Genomic DNA, 27029 nt, shown 5'->3' on the forward strand with positions numbered 1-27029 from the left:
TCGCTTTACCTTACTGTATGTTTTCCACAGCAGTTGCCACCAGTATGTAACATGTCAAATCGTGTATTTATTTCATACATTTAGCTTCTTTCCCCTCACAGGGACATAAGCTCCATGAGAGCAGAGATTTTTGTCTGACTTGTCCAGTGATGTAGCTCTAGTATTTAAAACAGTGCCAGTAGGAGCTTAATACAGATTGTTGAATGAATTATTCCCCTTAAGTTGGAATTCCTTGAGGGGAAAGGAGCTATAGGGATCTTACCGAAGGGCTTTCTGGTGCCTCTCACGTTTCTACTTGCTAGCCCTCCTTTTAGCATGATTGCTTTCCATTTAATCTTTGGGCAGCCATGGCATCTGAGATTCTAAGTGCCCTCCACACAGCCTTGCCTGTTTTCTCTGCTTTTCTGATTAGGTTGTGCTGATCTAGTGAACTGCCCTTTGGAGCTCACCTTAGCCACTCTGGGAACCCTGGAATAGTATCTCAGCATGGCCTTTCTGGGCCTCCTGACCCAGCAGTTCATGAAACTGAATCCCTTCTGTCCCTGAGTGGGACCCCGGGTGCCCGTTCCTAGTTCTCCTAGAGTGTGGCTCTGCTTTTTTTCCTCCTGAGCAAGAAGCTTGGAAACAGAGAGGTAAAGACATGGATGAGAAATAGGGAGTGCATTTGAGGACACTTAAATACGACCAGGCAAGAAAGTTAAAGAATTTCTTCAAGGCTGGGGATGAGAATTGCTGTATGTTCATTTAATGAAAATGACACAGAAGAGCCAGAGTTAAGACAAAAAATAATTCAGAGATTCTAAAAGTTAGAATTTATCAGTATGTTGAGAATTCTTTAAAATTCTAATAAGCTTTAAACATTTGTGCTGTTTGCTGGCCTTAAAGAAACACAAGAAAGAAAGAACAAGAATTGCCTCTTAGGTGGGACGATGATGTCTAATGCATCTATTTCCCTTACTACATTCTATTTCCATTTCATTCTGGGGTCTGACTAAATTTGAAGGTTGCCCTTGGGTTTTCAACACTGCAGGGGATGATTTAAATCTAAATAATAATAAAAAGCCACTGCTTTTATTGGACTTTTATTTTATAAGTTGATGGAAACATTTCATATACACATTAGGTTTTGTAACCCAATCTTGGTTCCTGCTGGGTCCCGGAGGGGCTGTGTTACTACTTGGGAGTTCCCTTGTGTTTGCATTATCCCTCCAGGCAGAAGGAGAAATGCTTTCACTGAAGCTAGAATAGCGTTTTATTTGAAATAATTCTCATTTACGGCGAGACACACACATTCCAAGTGCACACACAGTCTCTCTTACATAGGCTGCATCATAAAATCACAGAGCTTTGGAACTGAAGGGACCTTAGAGATCATCTGTTCTAACACCAGCATGTTACCTATGAGAAAGCTCTGCCAGACAGGTTAAGCACCTCATCCAAGGCCACAGGCATCTAGTGAAAGAGACCAGACTACAATTCAGATTCCCTGACTCAAGTCTAATTTTCTTTCTGCTACACCATATTGACTCCAAAATAAGATAATGTATATGAAATCACTTTGAAAACTGAGATGCATTACACAGGTATTGAGTGTGGAGAGGGAGAATTATAATGAGCTTGCTTTCTTCAGAGGTGAGCATGACTTGCTGAGATCTCTTCCCAGATAAAGTAAGTTCATGGTGTGTGAATCATGAACCATATTTCTAATTAGGTTTCTGGCTATGGCCTCCAGAAAATGAGCATCAAAGGGGTCAAACCAAAATACAGTCTTCATTCAAGTCTATCTAGTGTATAGCTCATCTTTTTTTCTTCCTTCTCACCCTCTGTCTACCTCCCTCTAGTGTCCACCTTTAGTTATTGCATGTGTGCCCTGCAGAAAGGCTGCATGCCTACTACTACACTATCCACCACGTTCTCTATTATTTGTTCAAATTACCCTCCTATTTCTTGATATCAGCAGCTGTCATCAAGAGCAAATTAGGATGCTTTTTGTATCAACAGGAATAAGTGACTAATATAAAGACTTGGATATTAAGAAAAGTCTTTAAAATAGTTTTGTGATTGGAATGATAACACATTCAAAGTTTGGTTATTAAGTTGTCTTTAACAGACTTAACTCACATAAGAAGTCCTTATAACTAATTGAAATGTTTTAATTACAAACAGATATAATTATTCTTAAGGTAGAAATCCTATTAAGTTAACTAACACATTCATTAAAAAAATTAATTACTACTTTAACTACTTAGAATGCTGTCAGTTCCTAAATATTATTGCAAATTACTTGAAGGATTAAAATTTTATTTTGGTACTACTAATAGATTAATTTATTAAGTCTTATAGTAATTATGAATAATGTTTAATTAGTCCTATGTTGCCTTCTCTAATATATAGACATATCTATATATCTATATTTATCCCTCAGTTATTGTAATGTGTTCCCTTGAAAGAAACACATCTAACTTTATACTCTAACTAGGACCCTTGTTAATTGTAAAATATTGACAAGAACACTCACAACTCATAGGAGATTCTTTGGTAGCATTGCCTAAATGCTCTGAATCAAGTAAAACAAACAGGCTCCTAACAAAGCCTGTAAACTATGGATCCCATTTCCTGATCTGAAAAGATCCATTCAAAAGTCTGAAGGATATTTACAAGAAAGAGCCTTCCACCATGTTCCCAGCTCTTTTCAACCTGTGACAAATAGGTCAGTATGCACAGTGAGAAGGGGAACTGTGCATGGCTCTCCTGCCTCCACCTCCTGCCTTGATCCTTCACTTGTCCTTCCACACTCCTCATTGCCTGGAGATGCACACATGCCGCCACGCACACCCGTGCACACTCACACATGCACTCTGAAGGTCAAAAGGCAAGACGTCGTCCAGCTGGATGGCTGGAGCTGGGTCTCAGAGGCGCACAGCCGGGAGCACCATGCTTGCTGGTTTACTTGCCGCTCAGCAGCAGGGAGTGCTTTGCTGACAGACTCCCAGTGCTTCTTCCCCTCTTGAGAAACTGTTACACAACACAGGGATAAAAATGAAGCTACAAATAAAAATGCTTACAGGTTTAAATAGAAAGTAAATCCTATTTTAACATTCCAAAAGTATGCTCCAAAAATCTCAGCGACACAAATTGCTAGAGTGCTTTATTGCCAGGTGAATGAAATGACCGGGTGCCTGAGATCTGAATGGGCCTTGTCAGGGGTGCTTTGGGAGGAGTTTCACTGTACCCCTGAGGTAGGAAACTGGGGTGATTATTGTGTCCACTGCCTATACTTTTTCCTTTACCTTCTTCTGGTGACAGACCTCTCCTTCCTCCCTGTAGGAGTGCATGTGTGACCCAGAAGAGACCAGTCACAGCTGCTCATATCCAGCCACAGGGGTGAGTCCCAGGACAGACATGAGGCATGGCAGAGTCCTTCCCTGAGACTGTGCTTCTCCATGAGTCTGACATGGTATCTTTCGGCCGCCTCTGCTGCTGCTTCATAGCTTCGAATCTGCTTTCCCTGTTCCTTGGATTCTGAGTTCGATCTTCCCATCACCACAAGTTGTATCTTCTCCCAAAGAGGCAGGGGTCTGTAGGGGTGCAAGTCCAGATCTCTGATCACCAAGGAAGCAGCCTTTCAAGGATGTGCAGACCAAGGGAAGGGGCAGGAGTGGCTGCGTAACAAAGAATGCCCCCGAGCCACTGTCCCCAGGGCCAGTTACACCCATATTCTTCATTTGCAGCTTAGGATTTTCTCCCCTTTTTGGCATAAGTTAATTTGAATAGAGTTTGTTACTTGCAAGTGAAAGAACTTTAATACAGAAATGACTCCAGGATTTAGGTTGGAAGACACATTAGTGAGGCAGCGTTTGCAAGTGACAAAATTCCACCTTCAATTAGCTCAAGCATAAAAAATAAAGGATTGGCTTGTGGAACAAAAATGTATTTCAGGCTCCCCTGGATTTGAGCACTCAAATGATATCTTCGGGATCCCACTGAAGGCATTCAGAAAATGCCAGCCCCAAATATGCCACTGTCGTGTGCTGATGACTTTGAAGCGAGGGCACTTAGGGAACAGTGATGCAGACAGAGACTTTCTCTGAGCCTCCTTATCTGACTGACAAAGGAACTCAATTGTCATGAATCCCCTCCTGGGAATCTTCTCAACTGGGGAAGATTAACTCGTTTCGCAGGAAAGAAGAGGAGAGGTTGGCACCAGCCCAGGCAGATTGTTACCTGTTCTTGAGACACTATTTGTTACTGGAGAGACTTGTATTTGCACAACAAGACAGCCTTTATTCAGCACACATTTCTTCCCCTCACGCTCCCATAACTTGTATCCCCACCACCCCCAGAAGCCCTAAGCCCCTATTCCTTTCTGTAGCTCAGGGTACTGCATAAGCTTCAATCACCTGGCCCGGCTTCAAGGTTTATTCCGCAGGACTCCTGCGCATGTGTACATAATTAAACGTGGCTTTTCTCCTGTTATGCTATCTTATGTCAATTTAATTCATAGCCCAGCCAACGAGTCTAAAAGGGTGGAAGGAAGCCACTTTTTGCTCCCCTGCACCACTTTTTCCCCAACCCTCTGCTCTGTCTGTCTTCCCCAGTGTTCATAGCCTGGAAGTTACTTTATTCCAGGGTGGCTCTCACTGCTCGTGGCAAATATCCCCCACCTTGCACCCCACCCCACTTGAGGAACTTCAAGCTTGCAAGGTTCTTAGTTCCCACAAAGCAGAAGGAAAATGGGAAAATGCCCCTCCCTCCCCTGACACCCACATCACTCCCAAAGTGAACTAAACACTGAGTCTGGAGGTGTGGGTGCTCTACTTGGTCAGACTTGCTCTGGGCCTGACCTGGGGGGTGGAGCTACTTTCTCACTGCACAAGCAGGATTTTTGCCATAGAAATGGGAGAAGGACGACCCCCACCGGCCCCCCGACTCTCTGGGAGAAGATAAAACTTGTGGTGAAGGGAAGATTGAATGCAGAATCCAAGAAACAGGCAAAGGAGATGAGAAACTATGAAGCAGCAAGAGAGGTGGCTGGAAGATAACATGTCAGGCCTGCAATCCGGCTGGCCACTGAGACGCTGGATATCCACAGAGTGTCTGCTGTGCACGAACCACAGCACCAAAGCAATGCATATTTTGGTTGCTGAGTTATCTCCTGAAAGGGAATCAGCACAGGCAGCTTGCAAAGTAGTTCAAGGTGGTCGAGTGGCGGATGGCAAAGAGGAGGATGAGGTGAACGGGACCAACCAGCCATTTTACATCTGCTCAGTTGGGATGGTGGCATCTTCTGGGCACCTAGGATGTGAAATCTGCGGTAGCATTTTGTTTTTTCTCTCCCTTTTGTTTGTTTAATTGACAAGAGAGTTTCTCTTTCTTTTGGTTTGACTATGGTGAGAAAGGAGGGTGGGCTGAATTAGCTGTAGATGCCTTTCTTGGAGGCCTAGGAGCCTTTTAAAAAGGCACAGGTGTGTGGTGGCTACATGGTATCACCTGGGATTTACTCCCATAAATGGGTCAGGTGTAAAAGAACGGCCGTTAATTAATGCTGATTAGCTGAAGATGCATTGCTTACCCTGACTGCTCAGCATGGAATGTGTGAGTTAATTCCAGGAAATCTAATTACTGAAGTTCCTAGTTTGCCTCTCCCTCCCCTGCGATGCTAGCATTTGAAGCATTGAAAGCATCTTTAGGGAGCCTGCGTGTTACTTTAGACTCATCTCGCCTCCCTGCAGCACGTGGCCTTGGTGAAATGGGTTGGCAAGACATCCCAGCCTGAGAATTGAATTATAGGGAAAGGAGATGCCTGGCTTCAGAGGAGAGCTATGGTTTTTGCGGGGGGCAAAGGAGATAATCTCATCTTTTTCATAGGAAGGACTTTGCCCCTGGGGGGACCCGAAAGCAGAAGGGGATTCAGAGGTTGGTCTAGTTAGCTGTGGAAGTCATTGGCAGGGCAATAAATCCATCCCAGCTGAGAAAACTGTTTACTTACAGAACCAAACCAAGCAAGTCGGGCCTTCATAGGCTAAAGCTGGTTGGCTGCTTCCAATCCTGCATTTGGTTCTGTCCTCTAAATACTGATTTAAGGCACTTTTGATTTCACAAACTCCTCTCAAACCTGGACCAGGAGATGGTCTAACCTTGGCTGTCACAGCAGGTGGAAAGTCAGATGGACTGAGGAGGGCACGAGAAGGAGTCAGTGAGGGTTTCGCTCCAGGCTCCAGGTGCCTGTTCTTGCAAGGGGGCTGCCGTGCCTAAAGTGGCCCTGGGACTTTAGACCCTGCATTTAAACTGGCGTCAGCTGGAGATGCTAGCGGACTAGAAGACAGGTTCTTGCCCTTCTGGAGCAAACAAGCAACAAATAACAAACCATGGCAAGAATACCTAGAAATGTTCCTATCAACTGGAATGAGAGCAGCTGTCAGTCAGTGCAGCCTAGGTAGCCCAGCAAGGAACTTGGGGGCTCGGACACGCAGATGCAACAACGAAAAGGTGGAGCTGGGCTAGTCTTCTGGAGGGGGCCGGGGGGGAGCTTGATTTAGGTTCTAAAGATGGAAAGAGAAAAATTGGCTAATAAATCAGTCAGTAGCCACTGAGCGCCCACTCTGGGCAAGACTCGGCAGGAAGGACTGGAGTTCAAGCCAGAATGTTTGTCTTGATTTTGCTGGAACAGGGCCTCTCCAGCCACTCTCACCCAGACCCCGCTGAGAACCACCCAGGGGGACGGACAGGAAGTGAGGAGGAAGGAGGGAAGGCAGCAGCGTCGGGAAGGCGGAGTCAAATTTTCACCTGCTGCATGGTTCCTGTAGTGGCCAAGAGAAAGCTTCCCCTTCATCCTCTGAAACTTCACAGAAAAATCAACTCACGAAAGGCAGATCAATCAGAGAAATGGTATATAAATTTATTAACAAACATGGGGGGAGTCACAGAGGGATTATCCTACGTCCACCTCACAAAGGGGTACAGATGGTTGTATACCCTTAGCAGAAAGGGAGATGGGGAAGTGTGGATGATTTTAGAGGGTGGTAAATGGTTTTTAGGGGAATTCAGTGGGCTTGAAGAACATACAATGACCTGGTACAAAGTCTGTTGGGCCCACAGAGCAGACCACTGTTTGTGACAATTCCGCCCAAGTCTGTTAGACTACAGTCTTTCTTCCCGTGGTAGGAGACGCAGGGAAGGGACCGGAAGGGACCTTTCTTCTTTGGCTCTGGACTTTAGGCAGGTGATATGGTGTGGCTCTGAGCCTCCTTCCAAATCTCATCTTGAATCATACTTCCGGGTACAATTCCCAGGTGTTGTGGGAGGGACCTGGTGGGAGATAATTGAATCACGGGGGCAGTTTCCCCCATACTGTTCTCGTGATGTAAATAAGTCTCACGAGAGCTGAGGGGTTTATCAGGAGTTTCTGCTTTTGCATCTTCCTCATTTTCTCTTGCAGCCGCCACGTAAGAAGTGCTTTTTGCCCTCACCACGATTCTGAGGCTTCCCCAGTCATGTGGAACTGTAAGTTCAATTAAACCTCTTTTACTTCCCAGTCTCCGGTATGTCTTTATCAGCAGCATGAAAACAGACCAACACGGCAGATGAGGGAACTCCAGAGAGCAGCTTTCTCCTGTGCTTTGGGAGAGACAGAGGATTGAGAGACAGGAGGAAGGTGAAGGCCAGAGAGACCCAGAAGCTGCTTCTTCAGTTCACAGTTCAGCATGTTGGGGTGCCATATTTTGGGGTATTGGTTGCTAAGCCCAAACAGTATCGATTCTAAATAATAATTAGAAGTAGGACGAGGTCCTCTGCCATTGTGCAATGGGATGTGTTGGCTGGGATTCAGGTCTCGGATTCAGACTCCATAGGTGGGAGATGATAAATATCATATCTCCCCTAATTTCTCTACCACATTCAGAAACAATGCCTGTCATTTCATTTGTTCTAAAGGAAAATCAAATATGCCTCTGAGCTCCCAGGTACCAGTGATAAGAAGTCAAGATTGGTTCTGGGTTAGCCCCACCCCTCCCTGGGGATCTTGTAGAAATCCCAGAGAACCCAGGTGGAGCATGATGTTCTGGGGCAGAGCCCCTGGTTGCCACACCCTTAGGGTCCCTGCTGAGGAGAGAACAGGAGGAAGGGCGTGCCCACCGCTTCTGGGCTGAGTAGGATCCTGGCAGAGGCTCCCAACTTCCAGGCCTGGTGTCCATCTCCTGGACACCCACACATGGCACCCTTCAGAGGGTCAGCCACCTCTGGGTGGTGTGTGGGAGTGAGAGGGGCACAAGTCCATTCCACTTATGGACACCGTGATCCCTTCGTGCTCTCTGGTCTTGAGGAAATCACTCATCTCTCCTCCTGGAATAAGTCGTTCCCTGACTTGATTCCTGCAGCAGCCTTCCGGAATTGTCCTGGTCCTCCGATATGGGGTGTGTTTTGGTGAATGAGAGCACGTGTGTATAAGCACGGCTATCTTCTGTGCGTTTGCAACTTCTGGCTAAAGCTCTGAACTGCAAATGCCAGGAACTCCCCAAGACTGAGGAGCTCAGATGTCTACTACAAAGGCCTGTTGGCATGGGAGAGGGATAAACGCCTCTCATTCTTTGAATCCCACTAAAGCAAAACCAACACAAACGACTCTCTCAGTGTTATTCCACACATACACGTTTGCATTCAGGGCTTGGTGAAAGTGCCTCTCTCTGCAGCTGCCTGGTTACAAGGGGGCAGAGAAGCCTGAGAACAATGAGATCAAGGTCCTGAGAGTGCTCTGGTTACTCTCACCTCCTTGTTGTCATCATCACTATCACCGTGAGCACACATACATGCTAAAGTGTAAGCAAGAAATAGAAAGTGCTAGGTCTGACTGTTTGGGCTGACTTCAACCAGGAAAACACAGCAGGGCCCCTGAGTAGAAATCCTTCCAGGGACGGGGTGGTGCCTTTACTGGCCAGGCATAGTAAATGGCATATGCCATGATAGGTTTAGCAGGCGATCCAAAATGAGGATACCCCTCCACTTTGACATATTGGAGTGGCCCTGCTCAGTGACCCAGGCTGATGGTTGCAGATGGTGAGTAGAAGGAGCTATGTGTGATAGGGGCACATCCTGAGCCCTTCGTGGAGCCTTCTGCAGCCTGGACTGCAACGGCAGAGGCTAAACCTGGGAAGGCCGGGCTAGGCGGCAGGTGAGCCATGCTTCTGAGCGAGCCATGGCCCTGAAGACTGCTCCTGTCTCCACAGTCCCTGGTTCCTTTTCTGGCTGGGCAGGAGTGATGCCTGAGTAAGTGAATCCCTCAGGAGGGGCTGGTGGGGTCATGTACCCTTCAGAGACCTGCCTGGGGTCTTGGCTTTTCAGCAGGCTGCCATAGAGCAAGGGACCCTCCGAAACCAGGCAAAGCCTGGAGACCCTGCCAGGAAACTGGGTGGGGATTAGAGCAGCTGAACTCTGGGGTGCTCATGTAAATATCGTTGTTTATTTGCAATGGTTGTCCTGAAATGCCAGATCTGGTGCATTTCATTCTCAGTGGCATTGAGATACCAACAGTTCCTCATCACTCTGGATAAGGCATGGAATGGTAACATGTTCTAACAGATAATGAAGATTGTGTCTCTGGAGGATTTCCTCCTAAATTATAGGCTGTCATCTGAATTATGTGGTACATTTGGCAATGGGTTTAGCAGGTGATCCATATTATGCATTAATGTAGCCATAGAGAAAAAGAAAATATATTCAAATAAGAAATATGATGCCAGGCATGGTGGCTCACGCCTGTAATCCCCGCACTTTGGGAGGCCGAAGTGGGTAGATCACTTGAGGTCAGGAGTTCGAGACCAGCCTGGCCAACATGGCGAAACCCTGTCTTTACCAAAAATACAAAAAATTAGCCAGGCATGGTGGCACGTGCCTGTAATCCTAGCTACTCAGGAGGCTGAGGTAAGAGAATTGCTTGAACCTGGTAGGCAGAGGTTGCAGTGAGTTAACATTGCTGCGATCCAGCCTGGGTGACAGAACGAGGCTCCATCTCAAAAAAAAAAAAAAAAAGGAAAAGAAATATAGAAGAAAGGCTTTCAGCATGAAACTCGATTCCTACCTGCTTATCAATGGTTTCCTTCTATCAGGTTGTTAAGCAGGTAGCAATGATTTATTTTAAAAATAATTAAATCTTCTCAACATGTGTGGTATTTGTTATTGCTGTTGTCACCCCCATTATTACAGCTGTCAATTACTTCAGAAAGCAGAGGTATAAGTAACTATTTAGGTCATTTCTAATCTCTCTCTGGAGGACAATTGCTTCTTCTAGCATGTTCTCCCAGGCTTTGGTAGGCCTGGCTTTAAAAGGATCCTGAAATGAAGTCCTGCCCCTTGCCCAGGAAAGCCTGTTCCATGGTTACATCTTATCACAAGAACAAGTTTCCTTTTGTTATTCTTAACTTTCTTTTCCAAATGTCATCCTAGCAATCATTAATCACAGAGAATAAAAGTTATAATTAATAGAGGCCCAAATTGTTCAAGTGGAAGATTACTCTTTTGAATTCTTGTATTTTTCTTGGAAGATGTCCTCGAGTTAATTATTTAGCATTTAGGGTTTTAATTTTTTTTTAAACCTTGGTCTCGTTTCTGAGAAGAACAAATTGATCACAGTAACATGGGGTTGAAGGCATTATGTATAATGTATGCAGGAGACCCATGTTAAAAATAAACACAAGGCTGGGGGCTTTGCTGCTCCCCCTGCTGGCTTTTTAGAAGGGAAAAAGATAAGCAGCCTAGACTCAGAGCAGCGTCAATCCTAAGGAACCTGTTGGGGTGCCGGTGACACACGCAACCGAGAGATGTCCCCTGTCGGATTCCATTAGATGCTGAGCTGGGCTCTGGGTGAAAGATCACAGTGGGTGAGCAGAAGAGCCTGCTTCCAAGCATACAGGAGGGCATGGTGGCTGCAGGGCCCCTGAGGTCTGCCACTCAGCGCACTAAGAAATTGTATCTTTTAGATGAAGTCAACTTGTGTCCTCAGGATTAAAAACCTCCATCCACATTGGGAACAAGGGACATTTCAAGTTCTAACCCAAGACACAGAGGCACCTGTTCAAAAGTCAGGTGTGAAAGAGTGCAAACTAAAAACTGTACGCTGTGAGTCTCAGGGAGAGGCAGAGTGCACAGAAGTGTCTCGTATCCAGAGCCCCTCCCTGTTCCTGACCTGCTGGCTTGGCAACTCAAGACAGCGTCCCTCCAGGGACTAGCATTGGGATTATGTTCCCAGGTACAATGCATATTTATATCCTACATTCCCTTGTTAGCTCATTGGTGCCACTTGTTTTAAAAAAAGGACATCACTGTGTATTCTCAAGCTCAGCAACTTCTGGGCTACAAAGCCCCAGGGAGGAGTCCTGTTATGCTGCTGGGCTCTCCTGTTTGCGGCATCTTGCTGGCATTGGGTTACAATGTCTGGACCTCATACCTGCTGACCTCAATTCACCCTGCTGGCTGTGGGAAAGCCCAGACTCAAAGGACTGTCAATTGTGATGGAAATCTGTGACAGAGAAACAGCGTCTCGGGCATCTTGGCTAAAGTCCTGTACTATGCAGGGGTGGGGACGATGCTTAACTCCAAGTCTAAGGGGCTAAAATTCATTCATTCATTCACTCATTCACCCACTCCCTAAAAGGCATTAATATAATTACAAATTCATTCCTGTAATGTGATAGACTGCAAAGTGGGCCCCTGTGGCTTTTCATCTTTCTATATTGTCATAAATTGTTGGCCAAAAATGGCCTTGATAATTCCCTTCCGTATATCCACTTTTAAAAAATGTGGCTTTGCAGTTTTCTCTATGGAAGAGAAGGAATCTGTTTCTCCTGTCCTTGAATCCAGGCTGGTCTTGTTCCCTCCTTGGACCCAGCAGGCATGGCAGGAAGGATGGTTTGGAGCCAGGTCCTCAGGAGGCCTGGCTCACTTCTGCTCTCACTCTTTCAGAATCCTGCCACCTTGAGAGCAGGCCCAGCACAGTGCCGTTCTCAGTTGGAAGAATAGAGAATGGAGGAGAGTCCACCTGTCCCAGCTTGAGGACATCATAGATCCTCTTACAGCCTGCCAGTCCCCGACCTGTGTGAGACCAGCCCAGGTAAGAAATGCTGCCTTCTCAACCTTCAGCTGACTGCAGACGTATGTAGGCTTGTGAGCAATAATCAGTGCTTACTGTTTCAAATCACTGTTGCAGGATGGTTTGTTACACAGCAATAGCTATGATACCCATGCACACAGAAGGAGCATTCATCAGTGGAATGTCCACTTCGGTGGGAAAATAGAACCCAGTGCTAAATTTCCCATTCAGCATGCCGAGTGCATTCTCAGCAGTGGGCACACAGAATCTGCCCACTGACCCTGGAGGGGTCTGTTGTTACTAGGGATTCCAAGATTCCTTGTCCATCTGCAGGGACATGGAAACTAAAGGAGACTGTGGCGTCGTGGCTGGAAAGCCAGCTCATTTCGGATAGCTGAAATGGGCAGGTTCCAACTGCAGCCAGCCTTTTAGAAATGGGCAAGGGAGAGTTGTCATGACAACCAGCATACCCTCATTGTGCTACCTAATGCTCATGGTGGGTGGTGGGGTTCAATGACCGTTGTCTACAGCAGGCTGAGAGGGAGGGTGAGGCAAGGCAGAGGGCTGGGCATATCAGGCAAGACAGACCTGATTGTGCCTAAAGTGATGCCCCAGACTGACTGGCTAGGTGAATATCCACCATTATTAAGGGAATGCAAAGACTCTGAGAAGAGGATAACTCACTTTCAGGTGTGCAAAGTAAGGAGCGACCACTTGTGGTGGTAGTGAAGAGAGCGGGCTGTGTGGGTGAGGGAGAGCGGGCTGTGTGGGTGAGGGAGCGCTGGTCTGGCTTTGAGGAGGCAGGAGGTCCTGTGCTGGTCCTTCACTCCCCCATCCTCACCACCTCCTGGAGAGGCCTGCGGGCTGTGCAGCCTCTGATGAGCGGGTGAGAGAGACTGTTGCTGCTGGCCCAATTATCTGTCCTTTTAGGCAAAGGAATTCCTATACATTTCAGAACAGAGAGCTCACCGTGTGCCTGTAAATGCCAGGAAACCAAGTCACCATCCATTAGGGAGGCTGCTCTGTGTGCTGAAGCAGGAAGTGGGGCACGTGGGCCATCCTCAAAGGCTCATAGTGCTGGTATGGGGCACCCCAAAGCTAGGATTGGACTCAAGTCTGTAGAGGCAGGGTTTCCCCTCGGTGGTTCGTGGGCTTCCCATGTCAAGTTCCCATGGGGGGCTTGTTAGACATGTGGACTCCAGGGTCTGCAAACCTACTACCTCAGAACCAGGGGGACTGAGTCTGGGAATCTACTGGTTTAGCAATCAGCCCTGGATGCTTCTAGCACACTAAGTTGGAGAACCACTACCCGAAGGAAATTACCCTGCCCGGGAGGACCAGTAAGAGGCCTCAAGTGCAGGCTCCAAGGCCCCGTGGGCGAGCATAGTGCTCCCTCGGGCCTTGCAACCACCCCGTTCTGCACACATTCCCTCTTTCTCCCAGTGGCTTCCAAACATACCTACACACCAGAATTGCCTGGAAATATTTTTCCTAAATGTATATTTCAAGGCCCCCTCCCAGATTAACTAAATCAAAATCTCATAGGACAGGGCCCAGAAATCAACATGTAATTTTAGAAAAAAAAAAAAAAAAAACCACCTAAAATTCTCTAGTAGTCTTTGATGCCTAATCAGACGAGGGGACCACTGGGCTCTGCCCGTCAGGGTCATACGCAGAGGATACCAATAGGTGACCCATTCTTAACTCAATTCTCAAGGACCCAAATCCATCACCAGCCTTGGAGTGTATTCACCCAGGATATGTGTTTTTACCTTTTATCTTGGGGGCGCTCTGAGTCAACTAATTCTTGAGTCTTTGAAACCCAGAGGGAGAACAATGAACGTGAACTTGTAGGAGGCAAACTAAAACAACATGCCATCTGCAACAGAATCGGCATAAATTCCCCAAATGGCATCGTGCTGCCAAGACAGCTCTCCAAGGCTCCGCTGTCTGCCTCAGTAGAGTACAGGCCCTGGAGAGGTTCAATTATCCTCCACACATGTGCTCCTAGGGAGCCAGGCAAGAGAAGAGGCTGGAATGTTCAACAATAAAGTTCCTAGGGTTTAGAATAAAGGGAGGGGCAGGTAAGCCAGAACTCGCTTGCAATTCTGTTACAGCTTTGATTGCTGATAATTGCTTAATGGTTTGGTTGTGATATTTGCATTATTAACCTAGTTGAAAAAATAACTGATAGATGGTGTCTTTCTTATGGATACATATCACAATTTAATATCCATTCGCTCATTTGACAAATATTTATCTACCATGTGCAAAACACTGGACAAACCACACGGCATCTGCTTTCAAGTTGCTTATGGAAAGGGAAGGGTGACATCAGTGAGGGGCCACCAGTTAAGGAGTTTAAGGGAATATGGTTCAGCTCAGGAAACATGAGGTCATTTTTAGGGAGCAGATTAGATTTGAGAAATTGGTCATGGAGCTTAAGGTGGGAGGAAGTACATTTGGTGGAGGAGGAAAGATGGCACAAACCACGCTCGGCCGCAGCTGGGTGTGGGATAGGTTTGGGAGCAGCGCCGCATTCTGTTATTTTAGCACAGAAGATTGGAGAGATCCCAGGGTGAAAAAGGGAGAATGGGGGCCTAAAGAATGGCAGGCTGAGAGGTGGGTGGCCTGTAGGCAGCACGGGTGTCCAGTGCTCCTGGCCATCTTTTCCCCTCACTCTGCAGAGAGCCTTGGGGGCCTTTTCCATGCTGCACACTCCATAGCCACCAGTAATGGTTTGGGGTTGGCTCATGAGGAAAGTTCTGCAAACCCTTCTCCTACACGAAAGCTAAGGAATTAGCATTTTATTCTGGAGACAATGACTGGAGAAAACAGTCTTTTTTTATTTCCCCACTTGAAGGGGTGATATAATCAAACAAGATCTTCTGGATGGTTAATCTGCCAAGAGAGTCTGGAAAGAACTGGGATGGGGCAGGGCATAGATGAGCCTGGGAGGCCAGTGAGGAGAGGATTGCAGCTGTTCAGCAGGAAGTGAAGAAGCCCTTGCTTAGGGAGGTGGCAGTGATGGACAGGAAGGAGAGGATAGAGGCGAGGGCCCTCTGCAAAGGAGAACTGGCAGGGCTGGGAAGCTCCTGGAATATTGGCGGGTGGGAGGTGGGAGAGATCAGATGGCTCGAATTTCATAGCTGAGATGTGATGGTGCCCCAGCCGAGGAAGGGAGCTGAGGAGAAGCAGGCTTTAGTAGGGTACCTGACAAATTTACTTCTGGAATCCTGAGCTGGAGAAACCAGCACCACACTGGGGGAGGGTCAGGAGAAGTTGGGAAGTGTGGGACCAAGATCAGCAAAGAGGAGGAGCTAGAAATGTGCCTTTGGGAGTCATGGGTCTATAGGTGGTGGTGGGAGGCATCTGAGTGGATAAATCATCCAGGGAAGGACGGTAGAGGAAGCGGAAGGAGGAGGGGAGCACAGGAAGGAAGGCAGAAGGCAAGGGCAGCCGGTGTGCTGAACCTATCACAGGACGATTGGTGCTTGCTTTTATCCTCCTAAGTCTAGTTGTTTCCAGCCTGTTTGAAAATATCTACTTTCATGCATTCAAAGACTGGTGAATATAGGACCCTGTCCCCAACCCAATTAATCAAGTTCAGGAAAAGACCTAAAACCCAGGTACCAGTTAACAAACATCCATGGTTTGTCTCTGTGGACACTAGGTTTTTGTTGGCATGTGGATGCAGACATGTAAACATGGCCCATGCGGATGTGCTAAAGAAACCCCGTCCTGCGTTCTGGAGCCCCGTGAGTTGTTTTCCTTAAAATGCCCCATAACTGTCCCTGCATCCTAGATGACAGAGCAAGGGAGGGTTCTCCAGTCCCTGTCCCTGCCAGGTGACCAGGTGGTGTTACGGGATCAGAGGAAAGTTTCTGGTACAGAAACTTGGTGCAAAGGGCTTGCCTACTCGTTACTAGAGTATCTTCCTTGGCTTGAAGACTGAAATGGGCCACGTAGCCAGGCTTGATCCTGAAACTTGAGGCCTCTCAGAGCCACAGATGCAGAGTGCTTTCCCCCTCCCCGCCGTGCATATGTCCTCAGGGAACAATCAACTCCACCCAGTGTTTAACCTGGTTAGCCCCTGGATGCATCCCCAAGCAGGCTGCTGAAGCAGACAGCAGGAGCAACATTCTGCAGAGGTGTGTGTTGAAAACAACGTCCTAATAAACACAATAATACTATATACATTCACAGACAAAGGCAGACTCCAATACTCATTGCCTGAATTTCCTTTAAAACTCATTTTGGCCATCTTTGTAGAAACTATCAGCATCCAGCTTCCTCACTGGCCACATTCCCAGCAAGAATTCTGGTCCCTCTGGCTCCCGGTCATCTGCCACTTCCTCTCCACTATGCTTCCTCCCCACTATCCATCCTCCGTGTCTCCGTCCTCTGGTTCCTCCTCCTTACTCTACTCCTTGCAAGATCTGCCCTGGCCTTCCTCACATTCATAGCCTGCTTGGCTGCCAGCTCCTTCTGACCAGGCGGGGCTTCTGCTCTGCCTGCAGTGGCTTTGGGGTGGCTGCTGCATGCCTGGGCCCCCCTGCTTCTTGGCAGGTGACATTCCTGCTCTCCTGGGAGGTCATGGTGGCTTTCTCACCAGAGATGTCAACCATGCTTACTTTAGCTGGTGAAGGCACTGCCTTCATCCTTGAATTAGGCGCAGGTTTTGCCCTTCTGAGGGGCAACAACATCTTCACTCCTCCCCAACACCGACCTAGGAAGGTAATAATGACAAAGAATTTTATGGCCATAGTAGTAGAAGAACCAACACAGATTGCACCCACCGTGTGCTAGGCGCTATTCTAAGATCCTCACAAGGTAGACTCTTTAAATCCTTACAATAACCCTACAAGGTTGAATAGGCATTATTATTATCATCCCTATTTTATAGATGGGGAAACTGAAAGTAAAGCCCTGAATGCCAAGGCTAAAATGCGTGAAGCTGTAGCCAGATGTGGCTGCTGTTATTTCTATTATTAGTTCATGTCTGCCTCTGCTTGGCTGTGATCTTGGGAATCACACCTCGTCTTTCTCAACCTCAGTTTCTTCCTCTGTAAAGTACAGATCACCTATTCCAATTGTACTCTCTGTGCTCTTAGCTCATCTTGTTCCTGCTCTTCTGCAGAAGGAGTTTTGTTTTCTCAGAAATTCTCTTTCTCTGGTTTTTCCTGGGTTTTGCAAATAAATAATTGCTTGACTGTTTTGGGCTTCCAGAAGGTAACTTGAAATAATGCTCAGGGATATTTTGTCAGCTCCCTTTCAATGAGAGGGCTGTGGAGTCACAGCTGCCCTAGTTGTCTCTAGGAACCTTCATTAAACCAGCGTTTTGATGCTAAATCAATGTTTGCCAACCCAAATTCTCTCTGGGAGAGAAGAGGAGGAGACAGGAGAGGCTGGGTCAGTCCTCAGTCACACTTCTTCTCTCATGACATCTTGGGTCTCCGCCACATTGGTTCCCCACACCCTGGGGTTTGGCAGAACAGAGGGTAGCATCAAGGACTCCCCCTTGGCCATCAAAGGATTTCTTTTTACCGGAATAACCACAGTGACAGAGGGTGCATTGGTTTTCTTTCCTGATCTGTTGCCATTTATAAGCGATTGAAGTTCTAAGCTCCCAGTCCTCCAGCGAGACAGGCAAGCCCATGGGCTGGTCATGTGGGTTTAATACCACTGTGCTGGCAGAATGTTCTTTGATCCTGTCCTGTAGAGTCTAGGCAAATGACCTCCCAGGGACTCTGGAGGTCTCAGGCCAGGGTGCTGAAGGATAGAGTGTTAAAAAGAGAAGGCTGTCTTTGAGTACTGCAAAGCACAATGCAGCGTCCTTGCCAAAGCAACGTGGTGGAAACCTGCCTGGTATTAATAGCAACCGCTGACATTTATGGAGCATTTACAATGTGCCAGTTGCTGTGCTAAGCACCATTTAATCCTCACAATGATCCTCAGAAGTAGGTATTATTATTATACCTCCACCAATGCTTTGTAGATGGGGACCCTGAGACTGAGAGAGGCTGAGCTACTTGCTGGATCACACAGCTATTGCCAGGCTCCCAGCACCAAAGCTCACGCCCTTACTCATGGCAGTCTGCTGCCCTCCTCCCCAGTCCTTGGTGCTAAGTGCCTCCCAGTGCAGATAAGGCTTGCAGAAGACAGCGGCTGAAGGGTTGCCTTGGCCCCATTCTTGAGTTTGCTCCTCAGGGCTGGGTCTTGGTGCTGGGGATTTAGAAGCTCTGTTATCAGTGTTTTATGGGGGATTGATCCCAGGGAAAGAATACCTATTGCTTTATTTCAAGAGGATTCAGGACCTCTGCATGCAGATGTTAGCGTACATGAGGACCCGTTCCAGCTGCATGAGTGGTAATCCCTCCTGGCAGGCGGTCTATCCAGGAGACCACCCGACATGGGAGGTAGGGAAGTTGTTCAAAGGACATTTCCGTCAGCAAACAACTCTTATCTTCTCTAGAGATCTCTCTGCCTGGTTTATTGATACTAGTCTTTGGAATTCAGAGTAACTTTCTGTTTTGATGTTTATTGGAGACGCTCCAAAGTATTCTTACTCACCAACTTTTATTTTCCAATATTCCTCTTTAGGCGTTAAACCTTCTGTTGTTACAACACTGCTTTGTGAAAACCATGGTGGGAATTTCTGAGATTAGTTTTATTTCACACCAATACATTACAAATTCCGCCTTCCAAAGAAGAAACAGAAAGAGAAATGGATTAGGAGGCAGGAAAACCCGATGCCAGGCTCAATTCAGCCCCAGTGAGCCTTGTGGTTTCAGGAAAGTCAGCCCAATGAATGTGTTGGACTAAGGCTGGTCCAGCCATTTCCCTTCCTGCCCAGATGCCCTGGACTGGAAGAAGCTCAGTGTGTACTCCCGCCTGGGGCTGGGATGAAGAAGAGGAGACCATTGAGACTCATGGCTGGAGATTGAGGGTGGCAGGGGTAATGGTGGGGGTGGGGGAATTGAACAGTTCCTGATAGCCAATGAGCACACTTCCAGGCTGCTTCTGAGTTAAGAGTTTTTTTGTGGCTGAGGGCCCACCACTACGTCCTCTTTGGAAGAAACCCACTGGGTTGACGGCAGAGGGTCCTGTGCTGAAGCATGCGGTAAATAAGGAGGAAGGTCCAAGATGAACAGTGTAGATGCTCTTCTGGTCACCTTCATTTGACTTTTAAGCCTCAAAGTTGATCAAGGCAATTTGTTTTTAACTTCCTTGTCATGGCAGGTTAGAAGGTAGATTATAAACTACCTTCTAGAAAAGTGATTGCCAACCTAGAGATCCAAGGTTTCAGGTCCCATTAGATATGTAAACTCTTTTAATTATTTCAGGAAGTCTCTTGGAAATTATACATTTACACAGATAATTATGTATTTACTAACAAAAATGCCAAGTTTGTCTGCTCTTTGGTTAAAATGATACTATTAGTTAGGTGTGATGACTCACACCTGTAATCCCAGCACTTCGAGAGGCCAAGTTGGGAGGATCACTTGAGCCCAGGAATTTGAGACCAGCCTGGGAAACACAGTGGGACCCTTTCTCTACAAAAATAAAAATTTTAAGAAAGGATTATCCTATTATTTCAGTGCGGTGACACTGGTGATCTCATGCTAATCTGAAGAGCTAATTGGTAGCCATCTGTATTTTGAATAAGTAGTAAGTAGGGAAAAGGTAATGACATACACTTATTTTTCTATCATTTACACTCTGTCCTATAAGGTAGATTGGAGTGCCTGGATTACCACTTGATTTTTTTAATTGTAGAAAATTCTTCCTAATATTGGGGCCGTGGAGGAAAAGCCTAATGAAAAGAGTATGAGGAAATGAAGGGTTGGAGGGCTGTTTGTGGTTCATTATCTCTCATCTAAAAGGCAGGTGGGGTCAGCAGAGGACACCTAGAGGCCATTTTATATGGGAGGTTAGCTTCACAGATACCCTGCCAACTTGGGGGCACAGATGACTTTACCCTCTAATAAAGCCATGGTACGCTTTGTGTTTAACTGGGTTATTTAACTGTCCTGTTATGTAAATTTGCAAGAACTGACTCAGCTCCCTACCCCTCTCTGAAACTGTACCCTGTAGACCAGAGTCATCACTTGATTTTCTGAACACCTGTGGCCTTTTCTTCTCTACCACATTTAGCCTGTAATTAGTCACTGCCTGGGTGTCCTCGCTAAATGTCCCTAGGTTGTACAATCTCCTGAGGCCTCATCATTGGGGTCTCGCAAATGTTTAGTAGCAGAAAATCTGGAACAGTGCCATAAATACCTTAGTATGGTATAACCTTTACTATTTCAAAAATGCTGTAGTGGTCATCACCATGCACGATCCCTATATCCATCAGGGGAGTTAAGCAGGAGGATGTTAATATCCTCATTCTACAAACGAAGAAATGGAGGCTCAGTGAGGTTAAGGGACCTGTAGGCAAGTGGTGGGGCTGGAATATCAACCGCTGATGTCTCGTTTTCTTTCCACTGTGCTGCCTTTCTAGGTATTCAATTCCAGATGCAGTGGCTTTTAAACTTTATCACCTTACTTTGGTAGGACTGCAACAAGTATATTTCTTAGAGGATTCTAGTGGGTTCTGGTTGTTTCCATTGAGTGGGTATGGGGCCAGCCCAGGTAGCATTGAAGGTCATGCTGTGGATTTCTTTGTTTAACAGACTTATTTTCCCACCTGATACCTGGTCCAGCCGAGGACTGGAGGGCCTCTGACCCTACATTCCTGTCCTGCCGAGAGGACTGAAAACATAAAAGCCACCCTGGATGAATGAGGCTGCCCCATAAGCAATGAGAAGTGGGGGCTTTTGATCAGGCAGCAATCTCCTTTTTCCTCGAGGACCCCGGCTGCTTGTTGTTCGGCTGCTTTATTTGTCTCTGTGTCGCTTTCTCATCTTTTCGTAACCCTGCTGCTTCCCTGAAGTTCTGTTGCTGGTTTCACCAAGGCAGCAGCTTCTACCTAAAGCCTCACTTCCCTTCTCGGTAAAGTCACAGGGCTGACCAGGAAGGAGGGGATTGACGCGTCCTTCAAAGGCTACAAGTTCCAGCCCTGCCACTCCTGGGGCAGAAGCCCATTTTACCAGCCAAGAGGAGGATTTTAGCTACACCTGTGGCGTGGCTGCCAAGTCTTAATCCCAGGACCCCTGACACACCAACACCCTCCTGGGAGGCTGAGCAAAGAATCGCTTATTTCAGAGGCAGCCAAGTGAATAGACGGTGGGAAGCATCTGCCTCGGAAATGCATTTCTCACAGTAAATAACATTTACATGATTGTGCCTGCAAATATCACCATGGCATTTGCTCAGTTGAATACAGCGCCTCTGCTCACCTGACCTTACCCTGGCTGCAGGCTGATGATGCTCCTGGGGTCCAGGAGCCCCACCTTAGGGAGGGATGCTCCCCTCAGCTCTGTCCCCTGAGGGAGAGACATTTCTTTCTTGACTTGGCAGATGTGTCTCTAGTACACACGGCATCTGGGTTTTGAGCTAATTTTGATCCAGGTGGTCCATGTGGAGGCCAAACAGTGAGGATTTTCTTGATGATCCCTTACATTTTCTATTTTCTGCCTCTCATAAGCTGCAACCCTCACGCTGATAGGTCTCTTCATCAGTTTTTTCACTGTATTGCTATGGTATTGTGCTATTTGGGTAAGCTTTCCCCCTTTGTCTTGTAAATATACATTGTCTCCTTCAAAAGATGGTCAGCTCCCAGAAGAGAGACCATATCTGTTATTACACTGAGTCATCCATACACATAGATATGCTATGCTTATATGCTTATAAGATCTTATGAGCATAAAGAAATATACTCAAGGGTACATATTAGGGTGTTAACATAGATCATCTGGGTGAGGGGTGGCTGATACAGATGGAAGGAGAAGAGTAGGAAAGGGTTGTTTAGCACAAAAATACTACACTTACCTGCCAACCTCAGGAAAAAAGCTTCCCTGGTACATCAGTGTGACTTTGGGGACAAAAAAAGATGAATTTTTTGACCCCATTTATGTGAAAATGTACATGCGTATATGTGTAAGGAAAGTCACGGAGTATAATGAAGAACAAAGGAGTACTGTGCACATAATAGACAATATGTATTTGGTGAATGAGTGGAAGCTGTGTGTGATAATTTTGTAGATTTGAATTTTCAAGCAGCTAATTATTGGCTAATATTAATATGAAACCTGCAGTGCTTGCAGTGTGTTCTCATAATCAGAATCACTAGTGTTCTCTGGCTCACGGGTAGGACTACCTGCCTGAGAGAGTCCCAGTTTACTCGATGGTCACCCTGCTCACCCACCAGAAATAGCTGGGGTGGTTGCTAAAGATGGAAATGACAGGGCCTCAACCCTGCTATACTGACTCAGCATCATGGTCAGGGAGGGAGTGGGACTTGGGAATCGGCATTTTAACAAGCATCCCAGGTGATTTTTATGCTTACTAAAGCTTGGGAACCATCGATGTAGGCGTTGTTAACTGCCAAAGTGATACGCTGCCTTTATAATTAACTTTATTCAGACAAGGCAAAGCAAAGAAAGATTATTATTTAAGATATTTAAAAAATCATGCCTCATTGTCTGACCTTCCTTTGTTTTATTACTGATATTTAAAAGACCTAATTCATGTGAGCTTTCTAGTGTGTAGATAGCACTTCAAAAGAATCCATCTAACTTGGCAGGAATCAAATACCTGAACCTAGATTAACTACCTTTGCCTGTGCCAGCTTTGTGCAGTGATCTGCCCAAGTGAAAGAATTGTGGGTCTTTTGTCACCCTAAAACAAATTTCCAGAAAGAAAATGCATCTGTAAAACATAAAAACATGTTGAATAACATAATCATCATACACCCAACTTATACTTTCTTCAAATATATTTTTTCATAAAACATTATAGAAAAAATTGTGGCCAGGTGCAGTGGCTCACGCCTGTAATCCCAGCACTTTGGGAGGCCGAGGTGGGCAGATTACAAGGTCAGGAGTTCGAGATCAGCCTGGCCAACATGGTGAAACCCCGTTTCTACTAAAAATACAAAACTTAGCCAGTTGTGGTGGCATGCACCTGTAATCCCAGCTACTCAGGAGGCTGAGGCAGGAAAATCAATTGAACCTGGGAGGCAGAGGTTGCAGTGAGTCGAGATAGCACCACTGCACTCCAGCCTGGGCGACAGAGTGAGACTCCGTCTCAAAAAAAAAGAAAAAATTGTGTAGTCCCCCAGTACATCCTCTTTCCCCCTTTCCTCAAGGCAACTGCTTTAGTGAATTTAGTGATTTTATTACCATAATATAGTATTTGTAAATTTTTACTATATATTATATTCATGCACACAATTTGGTATAACACATCTTGAACTTTAAATGATATGATATTCATTTCTCTGTAAATAGGTTTGTTTTGCCGAATGATTTATCATGTTGACATTGTAAATCTAGCTTATTTTAACTATTATTAGTATGGCCTAGTGTGATATAGCATTGTGTAGCATAGAATGATATTAGTGTAATGTGCTGTTGTAGGAATGTGATACCATTTCTTTTTTCTGAGACAGAGTCTCACTCTGTTGCCCAGCCTGGAGTGCAATGGTGTGATCTTGGCTCACTGCAACCTCCACCTACCAGGTTCAAGCAATTCTTCCACCTTAGTCTCCCGTGTAGCTAGGATTATAGGCACGTGCCACCATTCCTGGCTAATTTTTGTATTTTTAGTAGAAATGGGGTTCACCATGTTGGCCAGGCTGGTTTTGAACTCCTGACCTCAAGTGATTCTCCTGCCTCGGCCTCTCAAAGTGTTGGGATTACAGATGGGAGCCACTGCGCCCAGCTCACCGTTTTTAATTTATTCTTTTTTATTAACATTTGCTTTCATTTTTTAAAACTATATGAACATTGCTGAAATGAGCTCTTTTGGTGAATTTCTTCTGGTGTATGAGAATTTTATGCACCTAGCAACAGACTTGCCTGCATGCATCTCCAGCTGTAACGAGTATTACCTTATTGTTCTCTAAAGAAATTGCATCAATTAATATAACCGCTTCTTGAATATTCCACTAAATTTTCTGTGGTCTCAAATTTAAGAGCAGAAAACAGACATACAAGCCAAAGAAAGAAAATAGCTTTGAAAACTCATTTAATTATTGGTAGAAAGTACCAGACTGTTCTTTTTCTAATCTGGAGGCGTTTCTTCCATGTGACCTCCTGCCTTCAAATACAATCAGTGCATATTGGTCAAGCCCTGGTGACTAGGCATTTGCAAGTGAGAGGGTCAAGTATACATGTCAAGAGACTTATCCTCTGAAGTTTAAAAACTAACTGGAAAGCTAAGACATAAACTATAGATAAAAGTTAATTATTAAAGAACAATTTAACAATAAGAGAGAAGAGATATCCCTGGGCAGTACTGATTGATCACTGAATGAGTCGAGCCTGCATTAATTCTATAGGAGTTCACAAGATGGGGAAGTCAGAGCTTATGTGATTCTAAATTGCCACAGAATGGTTTCCTAGCAACCATTACTAGCTGAGAATCAGCTAACTCTGCTGTTTTGAACCAGACCTTTCTCTGTTAGAAAAATGAGTCAAATAAATGCCAGCTTAAGGTAGAATTTCACCACGTAAAACTGTATTTGAAATATATAACTTTTGAAGAAAGATCTAAAGCAGTTTCCTTCACCAGAATTTAACAAAGGTGGGTGTGTAGAAATGGAAGTGGTACCAGATTTAGGGATTTGGACCCTAATTTTTCTCAGGATTGGGGGAGTAGACAGTGGTGAGTGAAGAGCCAAAAGACAGACTCGAGGAAAGTGCAGGGGCTTGAGGGGGCAACAGAACCCCACATGGGAATTATGGAATTGAACAGTTCCTTAGCTACATGTGGCCCAGGAAATTTTGGAGTTCTTACAGGTACAGGGTGGGGAAATTCGTCATTTGGACGTTATTCCTGGAGACTTACTTGGTATCACCAGCTTCTACTTTGTCCCCAGAGACATTTCTACTCCTACTTTGACTCCAAGAGACTGTTCATCATCTGTTTCCTTACATAGAAAACACAGCATTCGCCTGGTGATTTCTTTCTGGGTCTCTCACCACTTCTTACCTCTGAGGGTGGCTGAGTTTGGAAGAGGAAAGACCTTGAGGCTACTGAAGGAAGAAGGCCCAGGGCAGCGCTTGTTCGTGTGTTTTGAGTGACTGTGCATTTTACTGTGCACTTGTTTTTGTTTTTTGAACTATTACGAACACTGCTGAAATGAAGTCTGTGGGTGAATTTCTCCTGGCGTACAAGAATTTTGTATACCTTGCCAAGGACTTGTGTATGTGCATCTCCAGCACCTGGTAGAGCTGGACAGAGGAAGCACAATTCATCACTGACGGAAAGGGTTTCCAAAGCAAACTCTTCCGGCTCACACATGACAGAAAGGGATTTCTTGGCTCTTCAGATGGAAATGTAGATTCCCAGAGTTCTGGAGTGGAAAGACACTTTACAGTTCAAATACACAGAATCTAAAGCAACAGACAATCCTGCCTTGTTGTTTAGTTATTACATATTTGTGCCCAACGTCTCCTGGAGAGGAAACTGCCTCCTACCTTTCCCCGTTGTGCAAAAACAACAATTGGATACTCTCAGAGACATTGAAAAGGCATAGTTTAAAAAACACGTAGTCAACAAAATTGAGAATGAGATGTAAGTTAAGAGATCCTAAAAAAAAAAAATTCTTATTCTTAATGTTTAGTTGAATTAAGAGTAGAGTTCTGTTAATGATTGGTCCCTTGAGCACAATTTTCCAGCACTGTAATTTCTATTACATATTAAATTTCATGGAAAGTCTTTAGATATCAATATTGTGCCAATACGAGAAATTTACTGACATATTTTGTTTCAAATGGTAGACTAAGCCATACAAGTGCATTTTAGGTGTGCCTTGACATTTTTTTGACATACCAATTTTTATTAAAAGTGATTAATTTATTTGAATATAGTCATGAGAGTCCAGGCCCCACCAAAGTTGGTGAGTCTCCTGGTTTTTGTCACCTGAATTCAGCCTCTGGTCTGGTGGACACAGTGGTGTGTGGGGTCTGGCTCATAGAAGCCTGCAAAGGTTTGTTCAATCTTCAGGCATTTTTTGAGCCAGAAACAGTATTCAAAATTAAATGATATAAACTCACACTTCGATAAATTACATTGAAAACAAAGCTAATAAGTACTCAAAACTCATTGCTTCCTGTTTGACTATATTTTCCTATTGTCTATGCTCTTGGGTTTTCTTTGTTATGCCTGGTGAATCTGTCTGGAAATGCTACTACCTGTGTGCACCTCTTCCAATACTGTGTTCATGTTGATACCATGAAGCCAGCTGTGGTGGGAGCATTACACCACTAAAAGTGGCAAACACTACAAATCAGGGCTTTTATGGGAGAGTCAGTTGTTAGACATTTACCAACATGCTCTTAGGACTCATGTCACCTCTGATGTAACACTGAATTGTGAATCCTGGCCAACATTCCTTCTGCCATCTGGCTCTTGTGTGCCCAGTTCTAAGCAAAATACAGTCAGAAAGAAGGTGCTCTACAGTCACTTCTTAAATGAAAAAAAATGAAACACCAAAAACCTCATAACATCCATTCCATAACTGACTATTAGGGATAAAACTTTGTTTTGTGGTATTATTCTGAGGTTTCCACCTGAAACCTCTATTCCCGTGGCTAATGGAGACATCTCTATGAGGCTGATTTAATCCTTGCGAATACTTCTTATTTATTTTTCATAGTGGGTCCAGCCTAATGGCTGTTCTGCCTGTTAGGGAGCTGCCTTCTGCAGCAGCTTTGATGCAACACCTTTCACCGACCCCTGGAGGACCAGAGAGCCAGAAGTACTTTTGGTTCATGCTGATTATTAGCAGCTTAGCATCTTGAGTACTAAGCATACTCCCCCCACCTGCTGGTTAAAT

At 45.5% G+C, this 27029-nt stretch overlaps 1 long non-coding RNA gene across 1 annotated transcript; it reads left to right on the plus strand.

Annotated features, from left to right (window-relative positions):
• Window positions 1–6839: 6839 nt before the first annotated feature.
• LOC105707316 (uncharacterized) lies at window positions 6840–12071 on the plus strand. Its single transcript, XR_001105038.2, has 3 exons — window positions 6840–6888; window positions 7439–7503; window positions 11953–12071. It is a non-coding gene; the product is annotated as an uncharacterized LOC105707316 (long non-coding RNA).
• Window positions 12072–27029: the final 14958 nt, after the last annotated feature.

The sequence above is a fragment of the Aotus nancymaae genome, unplaced genomic scaffold (genome assembly GCF_030222135.1).
Source record: "Aotus nancymaae isolate 86718 unplaced genomic scaffold, 86718_ANA_hifiasm-v0.15.2.pri h1tg000011l, whole genome shotgun sequence".
In the NCBI taxonomy this organism is placed as follows: domain Eukaryota; kingdom Metazoa; phylum Chordata; class Mammalia; order Primates; family Aotidae; genus Aotus; species Aotus nancymaae.